The sequence below is a fragment of the Triturus cristatus genome, chromosome 9, assembly GCF_964204655.1.
Source record: "Triturus cristatus chromosome 9, aTriCri1.1, whole genome shotgun sequence".
Classification (NCBI taxonomy): Eukaryota; Metazoa; Chordata; class Amphibia; order Caudata; family Salamandridae; genus Triturus; species Triturus cristatus.
In genome coordinates, this window is record NC_140592.1 from 1,058,896,202 (window position 1) to 1,058,910,933 (window position 14,732).

Below are 14,732 nucleotides of genomic sequence, written 5' to 3' on the forward strand. Positions count from 1 at the left end.
GTCGATGACTGTGTCGCCCTCTGGCCCTTCAGTGACATTGTCCTCGTCGTCGCTAAAGAGGCTCAGGTCTCTCACTGATGATGCCGCACTTTGGCCTTGTATGTTGTAGTTGGCCCTTCTCTGCCACTCTTTCTCTCAACATCTTCGGGGCAAACGCCGAACAAGCGTTGCAATCTTCACTTCGATGATCTACTGGTGAGCAGGGATTGCAGCCCAGATGCTGGTACTTCTGGGCATACTTATGGTGGCAATTACGGCAAAACCTGAATGGTGTTTGTCCATTACCATGTACAGGGAGCCCCCTGTACACGCATTTCCTGTTGAAAAAGCTTTCTTTTCTCTGGACCTTCCGGAACCTCGATTCGACCTGCGGCACCTTGATACTTCTCCATTTTAATTTTTCCTCTCATTTTCGTCGATTCTTTACACCAACTTCCTGGAGCTCCTTCTATAACAATCCAGACCCAACCGTGGAAAAAAAGAATATAAAGATGGCGACCAAAGGCGGGGTCTTTAAGAGGAAGCAAGTCGACGTCACAGGAGGACACCAAATGCTGGTATGTCGACGCCCACTAAGGTAGACAATACAACAATTCCGGACCCAACCACTAGATTCCGGAATAATGCACAGCATTTGAATCCAGAAAAGATTCACGCTGCAAAAGCTCATTTACATCCTGAGATATCAGAGTTGTTTTTTGATTGTTGATTAATAATTAAATACAAAATAGAATACAGGGTTTTCTTTATTCATTTCTTCCCATTATTAACCATGCATTACTAAATGAACCTGGTTAACTCCAGACTTCCAAAACCCTCCATCATGATTGGCAATGAAAACTACTAAGTTCTGCACAACTCAACTGCTTTGTTTATAGACTGTGACTTTTCAAAACTGAACTAACAGACATTTAATTGTTGATACTTATACAGGTCAAAGGGATCTTCCAAAACTAGATGAGAATATGACATGCTCGTGGATCACCCCTGCAAGGTGTTTCCAGGAGGAATCTGGAGACACCCATCACACCTGAAAAAGTTGAGCCCTCTCTATGCAAAAAGCCTTAGATGGTGGGCTTATATGAACAGCTGTGAATAGTTCAAAAGAAAAGATGAAGCCCTACTGCTATTAGTAATACGTTAGTAATATGCTGGCACTCTTGCAGTGTGTGTAAGAGGAGATTGTGTTTTCAATAAATGTTTTGATAGTAAACATGCCCATTTTTCATTAAAGTTGCTTATGTAGTGTGGACCTAACCATAAGGGTAACAGAGTGGTGTACATTTGCAACAAAAGACAGCAATGGCAATTGGAACATCAATACAGTTTATAATAAGAACGGAAACTATGCAACATTTTAAAAGGCACAGATTTCACCTACTGACCCTTTTTGGAACACACAATCTGGCAAGGTCTGGGTAAATCCTCTAGGATCATATAATAAACCCAGGACTCTCCCAGATCTCCTGAAACACCCTTTGAATGAGAAAGCTTAGAAGGAAAGCATAGCCAATCCAGTGTAAAATCACACCATAGTGAAGGGAATGGGCTACATGGGTGGACGACACCAGACCTCCAAGACTGCCTCGCTAGAATTTTCCCACACGTGTGACAAATAGCGACAACTACTTAAGTAGTCTGCTCTGATACTGGTGGTACTCTCAATGTTGGAGACCAGCAGAAACATACCTTGTTAGACCAGTTCCCCCTAAAAAACAAATCACTACCATCTGCACAACTGTGCAGGAATTAATCAGACTGGCCTTTACAAAGCATGGATGGAAAGTTCTCTGTAATATGCACTAGTAAAGACCGAAGAGTCAGCAGAAGTCACAGGTGTGAGAAAAACCTTCAATCCCTCTAAGAAATCTTTCATTACAGGAATCAAGAAAAATGCCCTTTGTGCAGGGGACTTTCTGTAAGCAGGCATGGCTGCAAGGTGTACCTTTATGGATGAGAATTGTAGGTCAGAGTTTGCTAAATGGAGATGGTAAGCTAATATTACATCCTCCTGCCCCAAAATAGGATGGGAATCATTCTGACTACACCACATGTAAAATCTCTTCCACTTGAAAGCAGTGAGAGCGTCTGGTTGAGGACCTCCTGTACTCCCGAAGAATGTCCATGCACTCCTGCGAAAGTCCTAAACATCCATATTGCAGGAATTCAGGAGCTGTGCTGTCAAGTTCAGCGAGGGAAGGTTGGTGTGGAAAATCTTCTCTCTGAGTTTGCGGAGTAGGTCCGGTCTGCATGGCAGTCTCCTGTGTTGCCTTTCCGACAGGTGGAGGAGATAAATGAATGAATGAATGAATAGTACTTATAGAGCGCATGGCTACCAAAGGCCTCCCAGCGCTAGAGACAAGCCGCCATACAATCAAGCGATCAGACAGTTCCGGAGAACAGCAGGGTCTTCAGTTGTTTGCGAAAGATGAGATGATTGGTCTCAAGTCGGATATGATCTGGGAGCAGATTCCAACCTCTAGCCGCAATGAGGGAAAAAAGACGTCCCCCACTCCGTGCTCGCTGTACTCTAGGAATTATAGCTAGATGTTTTTTCTCAGAACGGAGAGATCTGTTAGGGAGGTACGGGAGAAAAATGGCTCGAAGGTTCGGCGGGGCCTTAGCTGAGAGTACCTTATGGACAATGCACAAGGCCTTGAACTGAATTCTCTCTGCCACCGGGAGCCAATGCAGAGATTTAATGTGAGATCTAGCCGATTCCTGCCTATGAACCTGCAGCAGCAGTCGGGCCGCACAGTTTTGCACTGTTTGTAATTTTTTGATGGTTATGGATGGAGACCCTAAATAAAGCACATTGGCATAATCAAGCCTCGAGAGAATCAGGGCTTGCACCAAAAGCTTCCTGGCAACAAAAGGCAGAAGTGGAAGAACTTTCCTTATCATGTTCACGATAAAATAGCAGGTACCTGCCACCCTGCGTGCCTGTTCCTTAAAATTCAGGCTATGATCCAGCCACACCCCGAGACTTTTTATTTGAGTTTTAGGGGCAGGTAGGACCCCTAAACATTGCGGCCAAAGCGTGTTGATGTCCATATTACTAGTTTTACCCAAGAACATCACCTCGGTTTTGGCCGCATTCAATTTTAGGAAGGAATTATCCATCCAAACGGAGATCCCCTCCAAGCAACTGGCCAAGTTGCTCTTAGTATTATCCAAGTAATTAAGGGACACAATCAGCTGAGTATCATCAGTATACGTAATGATGTTAACCCCAAAGGGTTTTACCACCTCAGCCAATGGGCGCAGATAGACATTAAAGAGTGTAGGGCTCAGCGAGGAGCCCTGCGGCACTCCACATCGTAGTGGCATTCTTTCAGAGCTGGTACTACCCTCAAAGACCTGAAAATACCTGTATTCCAGCCATTTAAGTATGATTCCTGACACCCCAACCTCTCTAAGTCTTGTGATCAGAAGTTGGTGGTTAACAGTGTCGAATGCCGCACTAAGATCGAGCAATATAATAGCCGCGGGTACCATCACTGCTGAGGTCAATTTGTAGCTATGAGGATCATTCTAGTCCTGGCTCGGTATAGTTTGTTGATGACCGTCAGTATCTCGGGAATAGGAGGGAACGTGTACAGAAATGTCCTGGACCGGTCGATCAAATGGAATTCCCCTTCGTTCCTGGTAGGTAGAACCTGGATGCGAAGTCTGGGTATTTTTTGTTGCCTTCGTCTGCAAACAGGTCTATTTGCAGATCATCCCATTCTCGGAAATTGTCTTGTACGAGGTTGTGATGCAGAATGCAGTCGTATGTTTCGCCGAGGGAGCCTGCATGTGTGTTGTGGACTCCTGGCAGGTGATCTGTCAAGATAGTCAGCTTTCTCGCTATGAGCCAATTCCTGATGGCCTGCGCTTCAGAGATAGGGCGCAAGAGTGAGTGTCCCCTTGCTTGTTCAGATAATGCATCATGGTTGTATTGTCGGTGTGGACCAGGAGCGCGATGGTTTGGATGGAGGAATAAAAGGGCTTGAGGGCTAGATGGACAGCCCACGGCTCCAGCATGTTGATATGGCATAATTGCTCTTTGGCGGACCACAAGCTGTCTGTAGAGGACACATGTGAACCCCCCAGTCTGGGAGAGATGCATCTGTTATGAGCATTTGCGTCAGAGTGTCCTGGTGAAACGGGAAATGGATAAGTAGATTTTTCAGTTAAGACTACCATGGTAGAGAACTCTTTACCCCTTCTGATAAAGTGAGTCTGTTGTCCCAATGGTCAGTGTATTGGTTCCATTGAGCCTACAGATTCTGTTGGAGCAGCCACAGAGGAAGTCTGGTAATTGGGTACTAAGAATATGCATGAGGTCATTGACCCCAGTAGTGAAACAAACTGTCTGGCTGATGGGTACAATTGAGAATAATCTCTCCCCGAAAGGACACACTTGCGATTTTTGTGTCCAGGGTCGCACCTAAGTATTGCAGTCTTTGAGTTCGAATCTAGATGGATTTCTCATTATTGACTTGGAAACCTAAGGATTTGAGGTTCTCGATACAAACATGATAATATTTCCATGCTTTATCTGGAGAGGAGCTTTTCACCAGCCAGTCATCTAGGTATGGGTAGACAAATATGCTCTTCCTTTGTAAATCTGCTGCTACGACGGCCATGCACTTGGAGAATGTATGCGGAGCTGATTTCAGGCTGAATGGCCGCAGATTGTACTGGTAATGTTTGAATGCCCCTTCAAACATTATTAACATCCAATGCTTCTTGACAATTCAGATGTGAAAGTGGGCATCTTGAAGGTCGATGGAACGCATCCAGCTCCCCTGATGGAGATGGGGGTATATATGGTGGAGAGCAAGCATTCTGAATTTCTCCTTTCTTATGTATTTGTTTAGGAGGCGCAAGTCCAGAATGGGTATGACTTCCCTGTTGGGGCCTTTATTCTTTACTAGGGAATACGCTCCTCCTCCTTTCTGAGAGGTGGACCGCCTCTATGGCCTCTTTTTGAAGTACACTGAAGCCTTTGTTTTGTAGAGGCGTTTGCCGATGGCAAGAGGTTTTTGATGGTGGAACTTGCGAGGGTTCAATGCGTACCCATTCTCTACAATATTCAGAATCCAGGTTGTCACTGGTGATGTTGCGCCATTCGTTTAGATGTTCTCTGATACTTCCTCCTTAGCACCCCCCACCCCGATCAGTCGATAACAGTGGCAGAGAAAGTGACACCTCATTGCTTTCCTGGGGTCTTGGAGGAAGCTGGTAGTTGTCCATTAGCTCCTCGTCCACGGGTTGACCTACAGAGTTGGTAGTGAGATCTAACGTGTTGCTGCTGTTGTTGGGGTTGGACCCAGTGAGGGGTTTTAATATTCTGATGGCTAGGACGTCTGTCATAAGGCCTTTACCGTTGGCGGAAGTCCTTCTGTTTTTCTAGGCCAACAGAGTTGAGAGTGTCCAACGAGGTTTTCATTTTTTCCAGCTCATCATCCATGTGGGAGCCTGAAAGGTAGATTTAGGATGCGTTGTTGTGCCTCTGGCTGCAGAACTGCAAGACGAAGCCGTGATCAACGTCAGGGGCATACACCATGAGAATTACTGTGCGCCGCAAGGTCAGAACCATCTGCTACCGCACTAATTACTTGGTTAAGACCTAGACCTCCCTCTTGCAGGATCTCTTCAAAGTTCTATCTTCCCTAGAGAGCTTTTCTGTGAATCTGAAAGAGTCTCATAGAGATCTATTGCAGCGCTCTAGTTAAGGTTGTACGCTAGCTACTTTCATAAAAGAGGCAGATGTGCTGCACATTTTTCTGCCCAAGGAATCTATTCGCTTGCTGTCCTTGACCGGCGAGGCAGATGATGAAGTTGCACTGGATTGCATCTTCTTGGCAGCAGTTATAATAATCAAGTCTGGTAGGGGTCGGTTCTTAGAAATTAAGGGTCCTGATCCGGAACCTTGTACTTCTTTAAAATTCTTGCAGGGGCAGCTCAAAGGGGGTAAGGAAAATATCTATGACCTACTGGAGCAGAGCTGGATCCCGGGGCAAGGTCTAAAAAATGACCAATGAGGTTTTTAAGGGCCTTGGAATATCTATGTTAAGCTTGGCAGTCACTCTCAGCAACACTTCATTGAATGTATTTAGGTCATATATTGGGCATACTGTCACTGAATGAGTGTCCGTAAGAGCTAGTGACTAGTCCCTCTTTGATGATCTGGTGGATGTAGACCATGTAGGGGATCTATGTGCTTGTTGATGTGAGCGAGACCTTCAAGATCTCATTGCAGCTGTAAACGATCTTACCTTGTTCGTGACCCTGTTCTACGGCGAGCAGTGGTCTCTCAAGGTACCCTGGATCTTATTGGGGACCTTATAGCGTTGGCCTACGCTGAGCGGACTAGAGGAGTCTTCGGGGGTGGTTTTGGAGATGGTGTCCTCGGAAATCGGTCCGTGAGTATTGTGAAACAGGACTCTGTGGCACCGCCTAGTGGTGGACACTCTCCAGCCAATGTGGAGAAAGATGAACAGGCATCTGCTGATCCTCTGGTTGTTGGGGAGTGGTTTGTGCCAGTGCAAAGGAGCGGGAAGAAGCTCCAGAAGATGCAGTTGAACTCCTTTCATGTTACATAAACCTGCCAGCAGAAGAATATTGCATTGACGTCGAGGTGCTATCATCGACGGTGGCCTTGTGGACCAGTCACATTGCTTAGGCGAGGAGTGAGGTCTTGTCAGAAAGACTATTGCCTGAGCCCCTGAGGAGGTTTGGCACAGTTGGTAAGCCTCCTGACAGATTGAAGTGCCAATACATTTATTTCCACACAAGCAGATTGGCTGAAGGATTGGATGTAAATGCCCTGGCAGTGCTTTAGGATAATTTGCAAAAACAGTTGACTCCGACTATAGAAGAAAACTAAAATTTAAGCGAAGAAATAAAAATCTCGGTTTTAGGTTCAACAGCTCATGCAAAAATTAAATGAATTAACCTCATGAACTTCCTCCCAGGCAAGTGGTGTTACAGGTAAAAACTTCCCTACCTCAACCTCAGAGGTCACCACTCAAGTTATCCATTCCTTTTCGCCAGTTATCCTTCTTGCCCCCCCAAGCATTTTAATGGAGATCCACATAAGGCGAAGATATCCTTAACCCAATGTTCGCTACACTCCCTTTCCAGACCTGTCATTTATTTCCAGACCAAGACAGCCTTTGTATTGTCTTATTTGAGTAGTGATTCGGCGTCTTGGTCCATGCCGTTGGTTCACGAAATTACCTACTGTTATACGATTTTGAAAAACTGAAAACTGAATTTCTTTACATTTTTTACCGCAGAGCTATCTCCCAAGCTACTTGACCCTAAGCAAGGAAACAGGGATTTGAGATTGTATTTGGCCCAGTCTAACAAATGAATCCTGGAAACAGAATAGCCCGAAAGCAAAAGGGTGGCAATGTTCTACCAAGGGTTGTGAGAGCAACTAAAGGATGCACTGGCCCAAATTTCGGATCGACCCATAGAGGTGTCAAAATTAATTGATTTAGTTTTACAAATTGGTCAATGCTTGTTCGACAAGAGCGGAACGCAAACAAGACTTTTGCCCTATTCCACCACGATTTGACAGGAGCAAGACTGATAGCACCAAGATCTCAGAAGGACACTTTATGGAGGAAACCCACGCAGATAGCAGCGTTAGAGGTCCTCAATCTAAGGAGGAAAAAGAAAAGAGGAGATCCAGCAAACGATGTAAATATTGTGGTCAATCACAGCGCTTTGTGCAGGAATGTCATAAGAAATCTAAAATTAACAATTCATGAAAAAAGAATCCCCATCAGTAAAAAGGGTTGCTGTGATGGATGTTCGTCAAGTCAACCCCAGATCATCAACAGGTGGCAACACCTTGCAGTCTGCTTCCCCTCACCTTACTGTTTCTTTTGACATCAATTTTAGAGATAAGACACTGAAGGAGACTTCTGTTATGATTGATTCCAGGGCTACTGGAAATTTTTTGACATCTAGTATGCCAAAGGAATAGGAATAAACTTTGTTAAAAAAAACTGCAGAGTCAGTACGTGTAGTGGATGATACAAACCTGTCTTTAGGTCCAATCACTGATAAGACAGAACCCATCGAGCTAAAGGGCCACCAACGACATCAAGAGAAAATATTGTTCAACCTCATAGATGCTCCTCAATTCCAGTTGATTTTGGGGTTGACATGGTTGACAGAGCACAACCTCAAGATAAACTGGGGAAAAAAGAACAGTCAGACTAAATTCAAGTTATTTCCTGAAACATTTTTACTGCCCTTCAGAAGAAGACTACAAACCTTCTTCAGCTAAGGTTTTAGCAATCATATCGAATGTGATCTGGATCGTAGAGAAGGTGGTCATTCCTCCTGAGTATGAAGATTTGACAAGGCAGAAGCAGAAAAACTACCTCCTCACAGGCCCTATGATTGTAAGATTGAACTGGAGCCACGAGCGAATTTGCCTTGTAGTAGAAACTATGCCCTTACTGAAAAGGAGAACAAATTCCTCAAAGAATATTTAGAACAATACTTGGCAAATGGTTTCATTCATCCCTCCCAATCCCCGGTTTAGTCACCCTTTTTGTCATGAAGAAGACTCAAGAGTTAAGATCCTGCATTGATTATGGAGCATTGAACCAATATACTCTGCCTTTGATCTCAGTTTTGCTAGATCAGGTAAAAGGAGCTAAAGTCTACACAAAGCTAGATCTTCGTGGTGTCTACAATTTGATTTTTGTAGCCAAGGGAGATGAATAGAAAACAGCCTTCCGCACAAGATTTGGTCTGTCTGTGTACCAAGTAGTGCCCTATGGGTTATGTAATGCTCTGGCCGCTTTCCAACACTTTGTGAATTATATTTTAGGAGAACTCCTGGATCGAATAGCTCTGGTCTACATCAACATTTCAATCTTCACCAAGAACCTGCAGGATCATGTAAAACATGCAAGAGAAATCTTAAAGGAGTTATTGGAAAACAACCTCTACGTAAAATTTGCTTTTTATGTGAAGGAAGTTGAGTTCTTAGGCTTTGCCCTGTCGGAGAATGGAATTTCCATAGACTCTGCTAAAATTCAGGCAATCTTCCTCTACCAAAAATGTGAAGGATGTACAAAGCTTCATTGAATTCGCCAATTTCTATTTTCGCTTTTTCAAGGAATGTTCCAAGAAAATTGTTCCTATTACCAGACATTTAAAGAAGGGAGTACCGTTTCATTAGTCAAGTGATGCTCAGGAGGCATTTACTTTCCTCAAAAAGTCTTTTACCTCAGCACCAGTTCTTCTCCCTCCAGACAAGCCATTTTTTGTGGAGGCAGATGCCTCAGTCCAAGCCATTGGTGGTGTCCTGTCGCAACGGCACAAAGAAACAGGCCAACTTCACCCTGTTGCTTTTAGATCTAGAAAGCAGACTCCTCCAGAAATCAATTATACAATTGCGGATAAAGAGTTGCTAGCTGTAAAAGATGCCTTTCAGGTGTAGCAGCATTATTTATTTGGAGCACGTCATGTCGTCACAGTATTCACCGAACAAAGATTTTACTTTTTTTTAAGTCCGCTAAAACTCTTAACTCCAAGGCAAATGAAATGGTCACTGTACTTTTCTGACTTCAATTTTACCATTAACTATAGACCATGGTTCTGCTAATGGCAAGGCAAATACCTTAGTTAGAATGGGTAGTGGGCGGAGGATTATGCCTCTTAATTTGTGTTTATTAGGTGGAATAATTTCCAATAGTTCATTGATCGGTTTCAAGTGCGTTGTGTTGATTCATATTCTCACACACAGGGAAAAAAACAGCCGACACGTGTTTCGCCCGTATGGCCCATCGGCCGAGGGCTTTTTTAGGGCAGGGATTCGTGTCTGATGGTCGAGTTCCTTGTAAATGCGGCAAATCGGTCTCTGCGGTCCCAGGAACAATGATGTTCCTGGGACCGCGGTTCCGTAGATTGGTGCATTTCCTTCATGCAGAGTAGAGTGTTCAGGTACGGCTGGGAAGGAGCAGGTCGGCCAAATGGGTACTGGAACATGGCACCCGTCAAGGATGCCCCCTACCACCACTGTTATTTGCTCTGGCCATTGAGCCTATGGGGATGAGCCAGGAGAGATTTTCTACCATGGGGAACACTAATAGTATCTCTTTATGCCGATGATGCGCTGTTTTATGTTACATCTCCCCCGCATAGCGGTTCCCAAACTTTTACAGCTCCTAGATGACTTTACCACCTGTTCAGGGCTATGACTTAATAGGCATAAATCATTAAACTTCCCACTAGCAGGGCTGGTGGCGAAAAATCCAGAGGACCTACCGAGCCTCAGGTTGAGATGGGAAACCAGTCATTTGAGATATTTGGGCGTGCAGGTGCTACACAGGCCGCACAAGTCCTACACCCAAATATAAATAGGGACTCTTGACGTTGGAAATGGGCGTCTCGCCTTGCGGGCACTGCCATCGTCTATCCCTATGGAGAACAAACAGGTGTCTTCCTACTTCTGGAAGTAGACTTCGTTCACCTTTTTTCACGTCTGTGTGGAGCTCTGCCTCTGGATGGAACCTTGTGATGAGAGGTAGTAGTGTTGGTGGGAGAGGTCCTCCTGTTGATTCTGTCTTTTTCCTCTCTTGAAGCCAAAAAAGACGCATCTTCTCTTTATACTTCTCTTTATACATTATAGTTCTTTTAGAGAGCCTCAACAATGATGACGAAAGAGGAGTATAAGACGCAGACTGAGTGGGGGTCAGTCTGAGCTCTCTTTTTGCCACAGGCAGAGAACATGACAAAAAGTGAAGGCATATCATGACAGGAAAAAAATCTAAAGTCCTCTCAGAAAACTATTCTGCCGCATTCTAGGCGCAAAAAGACTTAGAGTGAAGCACAAAAGATTTTCTTTGGAAACCATTCTGACAAAAAAAGTCAATAACTTAGAGAGCTCAATGTTACAGGATCCTCACTGAAGGAGCTGGAAAAAAGAACTGACCTAACTATCACCTCTGGGGCACGATGAGATACAGGAGGTCCTGCGGTCTTAAAGGCACGGTGCAAGAATTCACTTAAGCTTTTAATGCAGCTTGTTGGCTAACAATGCCTTTTGCATTTCCTTGCAGTTTTCTCTTCAATAACGGCTGAGTTATTTACAGAAATGCTTGTGTCTGGTAAGAGTTTTATTAAAGGGAAATTCAATGTACATAGGGCATTTTTTGCCTTTAAAATAGCCTGCATTATATATATATATATATATATAAGATTAGGAAATTCATTACCTGCACAACTGAGTTTGTGGTGTACGTCCTGGTCTGCCCTTGTGGGCTTCAATAATTGGGAAGCATGATTTTTATAGTAAAGATAAGAATATTGGAGCACATGCAGGCGATCAGGAATAATGATCTCACTTATTCAGTTGCTAAACATTGGCACCAGGCACATTCCCACGAAACTGAAAAGGTTTCTGTTTTTTGGGAATTGACAGGGTGATGGCCAGTGCAAGCAGAGGTGACAGAGAACGACTGTAGAGAAAGATGGTGTCTGAATATATTATCAAGCTCAATAGCAAGCCTCCTGTGTGTTTGAACCAGGATGAAGAACTCCATGTACATATAGGTGAAGTCTGATTTGCATCTCTGATGATTCTGGATTTCCATGTTGTGCTAGATATATATGAAAGATTTTACATGAATTAGTTTGTATTTAGTATCATGCAAACACTCAAATGAAGTTATTTCTCTTTTTCAGTGACTTATGATTTTGAATTCTAACGATTGTATGGGTCATCTCTTCAGATGAGCACAAATATTTCTTTTTTCTTTTTCTGATTGACATGTGTGTCTGATTTTTCTGTAAACACAGGTCTTTATGTACAGAGAGGTTTTTGTATGGAACTGCATACTGTTCGACACGTTGACTTTTTGAAGGATTTCTATTTATATTGTGGCCACTTGGCTGTTATTATCATTTTAACCCACATGTTTGATATAGTACATTGTATAAAGAAAACACAAGGAATTTGTGGACAGAGCACTGAAGCTTTTCAGACACTCACCCCCAGTCACAGATCTGAGTTGAATCCATCATCGTTCTTTAGCTCACTTCGCCACTGTGCTAGTTGAAGATTCAAATGGCACAGTACTCATCAACTGTTCATTTCGGTAATATATATGAAATTTGAAACACATGTTAACATTTTGTTATGTATCACCCTTGAATTAGGTCAATCGTGTGTGAGGTGTGTTGTTCACCTTTTGGTTAAAAATAGTCTACAAGCCTTTTTCAATACTCCAACATTCATTCCCTCATTCACACCCATACCTCAGTTTTGCACTTATTCTCAACAATGATTAATGACAATTAAAAATGGGTCTTCAAAACATCAAATTGATCTGTTACCAATGTTCAATATCTGAGCGCTTATCCGTATATTTCAGAACTTTGTGTTTCACGCATTTATCCTTTACATTCAATAGGATCTGTGGCTTTAGAGAACCCCGCAAATCAATCCGTCTAGTTCAGAACTTTATGTTCCACAACTGTTACATTCAAATGGATCTGTGGTTAGGAGAACACTGCAAATTAATCATGAAAAAAAAGTTGTCAAACGAGGATACCCCTACAGACTAGTTAGAGAAGCATACAAGAAGGCTAGATTTTATTACAGGGATTACCTGCTACACAGCCAACAGAGAAAAAGCAACCACTAACGGATTTGTGCCACCAGATACTCAGTTTCAAATGAAAAGGTGTGGCAGATAATAAATGCTAATTGGCATATACTATTTAGTGACCCTGACAACGCAATGAAACTAGAAAAGCATGTTTGCCCACCGCAGGAATAGGAACCTCAATGAACATATGGTGAGGTCATGTTTAATGAGAGAGACTATCTATACCCAAAAAAAACGCTGGACGGTACCTCACCAGTCATGGTTAACCATAAGTGCGGACAATGTCTGGCATGCCCCTAAGCCACTGAAAAAGAAAAGTACACGCACAATGGATAAGCAATTCAACTGGAGACCCATACTAACCGTAAAATGAAGACCATTATCTATCTACCAGTATGTCCATGTGGACAAGGGTACTTAGGAGAGACAAGTCGTACTTTAGCTACCCGACTTACCGAACACATATGAGAAGTACATACGGAAAAGTTTAATGCCCCTTTTTTCAGGTCTTTCTCAAGAAGATATTAGATGGCTTATTGTGAAGAAAATAATACCCAGGCAAGGCACTGATAATGAAATTAAGAAAAGTGTTACGGGAGTTTCACATTGGATACACACAATCAGGGTCTAAACACTAATATACTTTGGAAAAATGCAATTAAATATTCCTAATGACTGGCTTTTTCGCGAGGGATACATTGTATTGGAGCAATTAAACCTATTTCAAGATGGCTGCCAACTATCATGGATAAGGTAATGATTTTACATTGCTCCCAACGAGAGCCCTCTCCTTTCCTAGAAGCCAACAGTAACAGGAGATCACAAATGATACTATATTTTAGGACTACACTTTCAGATGCTCACCTGCTGTCTGGCATTTGGGCCCATTGTTCATTCTTCCAATCGGGTAACTTTTTAAACTATCTGTTACAACATGGTTGTTACTATTTCTAAGGTGGTCTAAGACCACTACAATGACCATAAGGGTTCTCTGTATTAGTGCAGGGTTCTACACTTACTTATGTCCACCATATACTAAGCCAGCCTCTCACAGCTGTGAATTTGAGATTAGAATCACAAAGGTTCAGTATAAATACATATACACAATATAGTTTGGGGTATAAGGAATGAGCATGCATGCACCTAGAGGTAGAGCAAACGATTGAGGCGGTAGCCAACACCTTCATGGGATATAATGTTAATATATCACCAGTGTAATGAACATAAGTGGAGCATGAGGTGGCAGAGGAACCCCTGGCATGACACAATATTACAAATAGACTTACAGTATATAGGTGGCTCAGTAAGGTGTTTGTTATTATTTGTAGGTTAAGAAGTGATTAAGGGTCTCATCCTGTGGCAATCCAAATGAAAGTGGAGGCATTTCACTAAAACGTGCGTAGATTTGATTTGCAGTGTTCTCTTAATCACAGATCCTTTTGAATGTAACAGTTGTGGAACAAAGTTCTGAACTAGACAGATTGATTTGCAGGGTTCTCATAAGCCACAGATCCTATTGAATGTAATGGAGAAATGCGTGAAACAAAAAAGTCCCGAAATATAGGGATAAGTGCTCCGATATTTACAAATATATGAATGTAGTCAATTTTGTTTAAGTCGAATATGATGCAACGTTATTACTGAATTATATGTGTAAACATTGGAAACATCAATTTGATGTTTTGAAGACCCATTTTTAATTGTCATTAATCATTGTTTAGAATAAGTGCAATACTGAGGTATGTGAATGAGGGAATGAATGTTGGATGATTGAAAAAAGCATGTTAGAATGGTCATAGTATGAGTTATTTTTAACCAAACGTTGAAAGGCTCACTTCTGACATGTTTGACCTAATTCAAGGGTGATACATAACAAAATGCTGAAATATGTGTTTCACATTTCATATAGAATAGTGAAATGAACAGCTGATATGTACCGTACCATATGAATCTTCAAAGCATTGCATGAATTTATATTTTAAGAAAATTATCATAATAAAGGAAATTTCATACAAATATTGGATCAAAGTCTGCTGCACTGGCTGCACATATATTAGAAGGAATGAATTAAGATGTGTGTAGTTATCTGATAGATTGCCG

General features: G+C 42.6%; 1 protein-coding gene across 2 annotated transcripts in view; it reads right to left on the reverse strand.

The window, feature by feature from the left end:
- Positions 1-14,732, reverse strand: part of TOGARAM1 (TOG array regulator of axonemal microtubules 1) — an 846,610-nt gene that overhangs the window by 702,266 nt on the left and 129,612 nt on the right. The gene's annotated exons all lie outside the window — the stretch shown is intronic.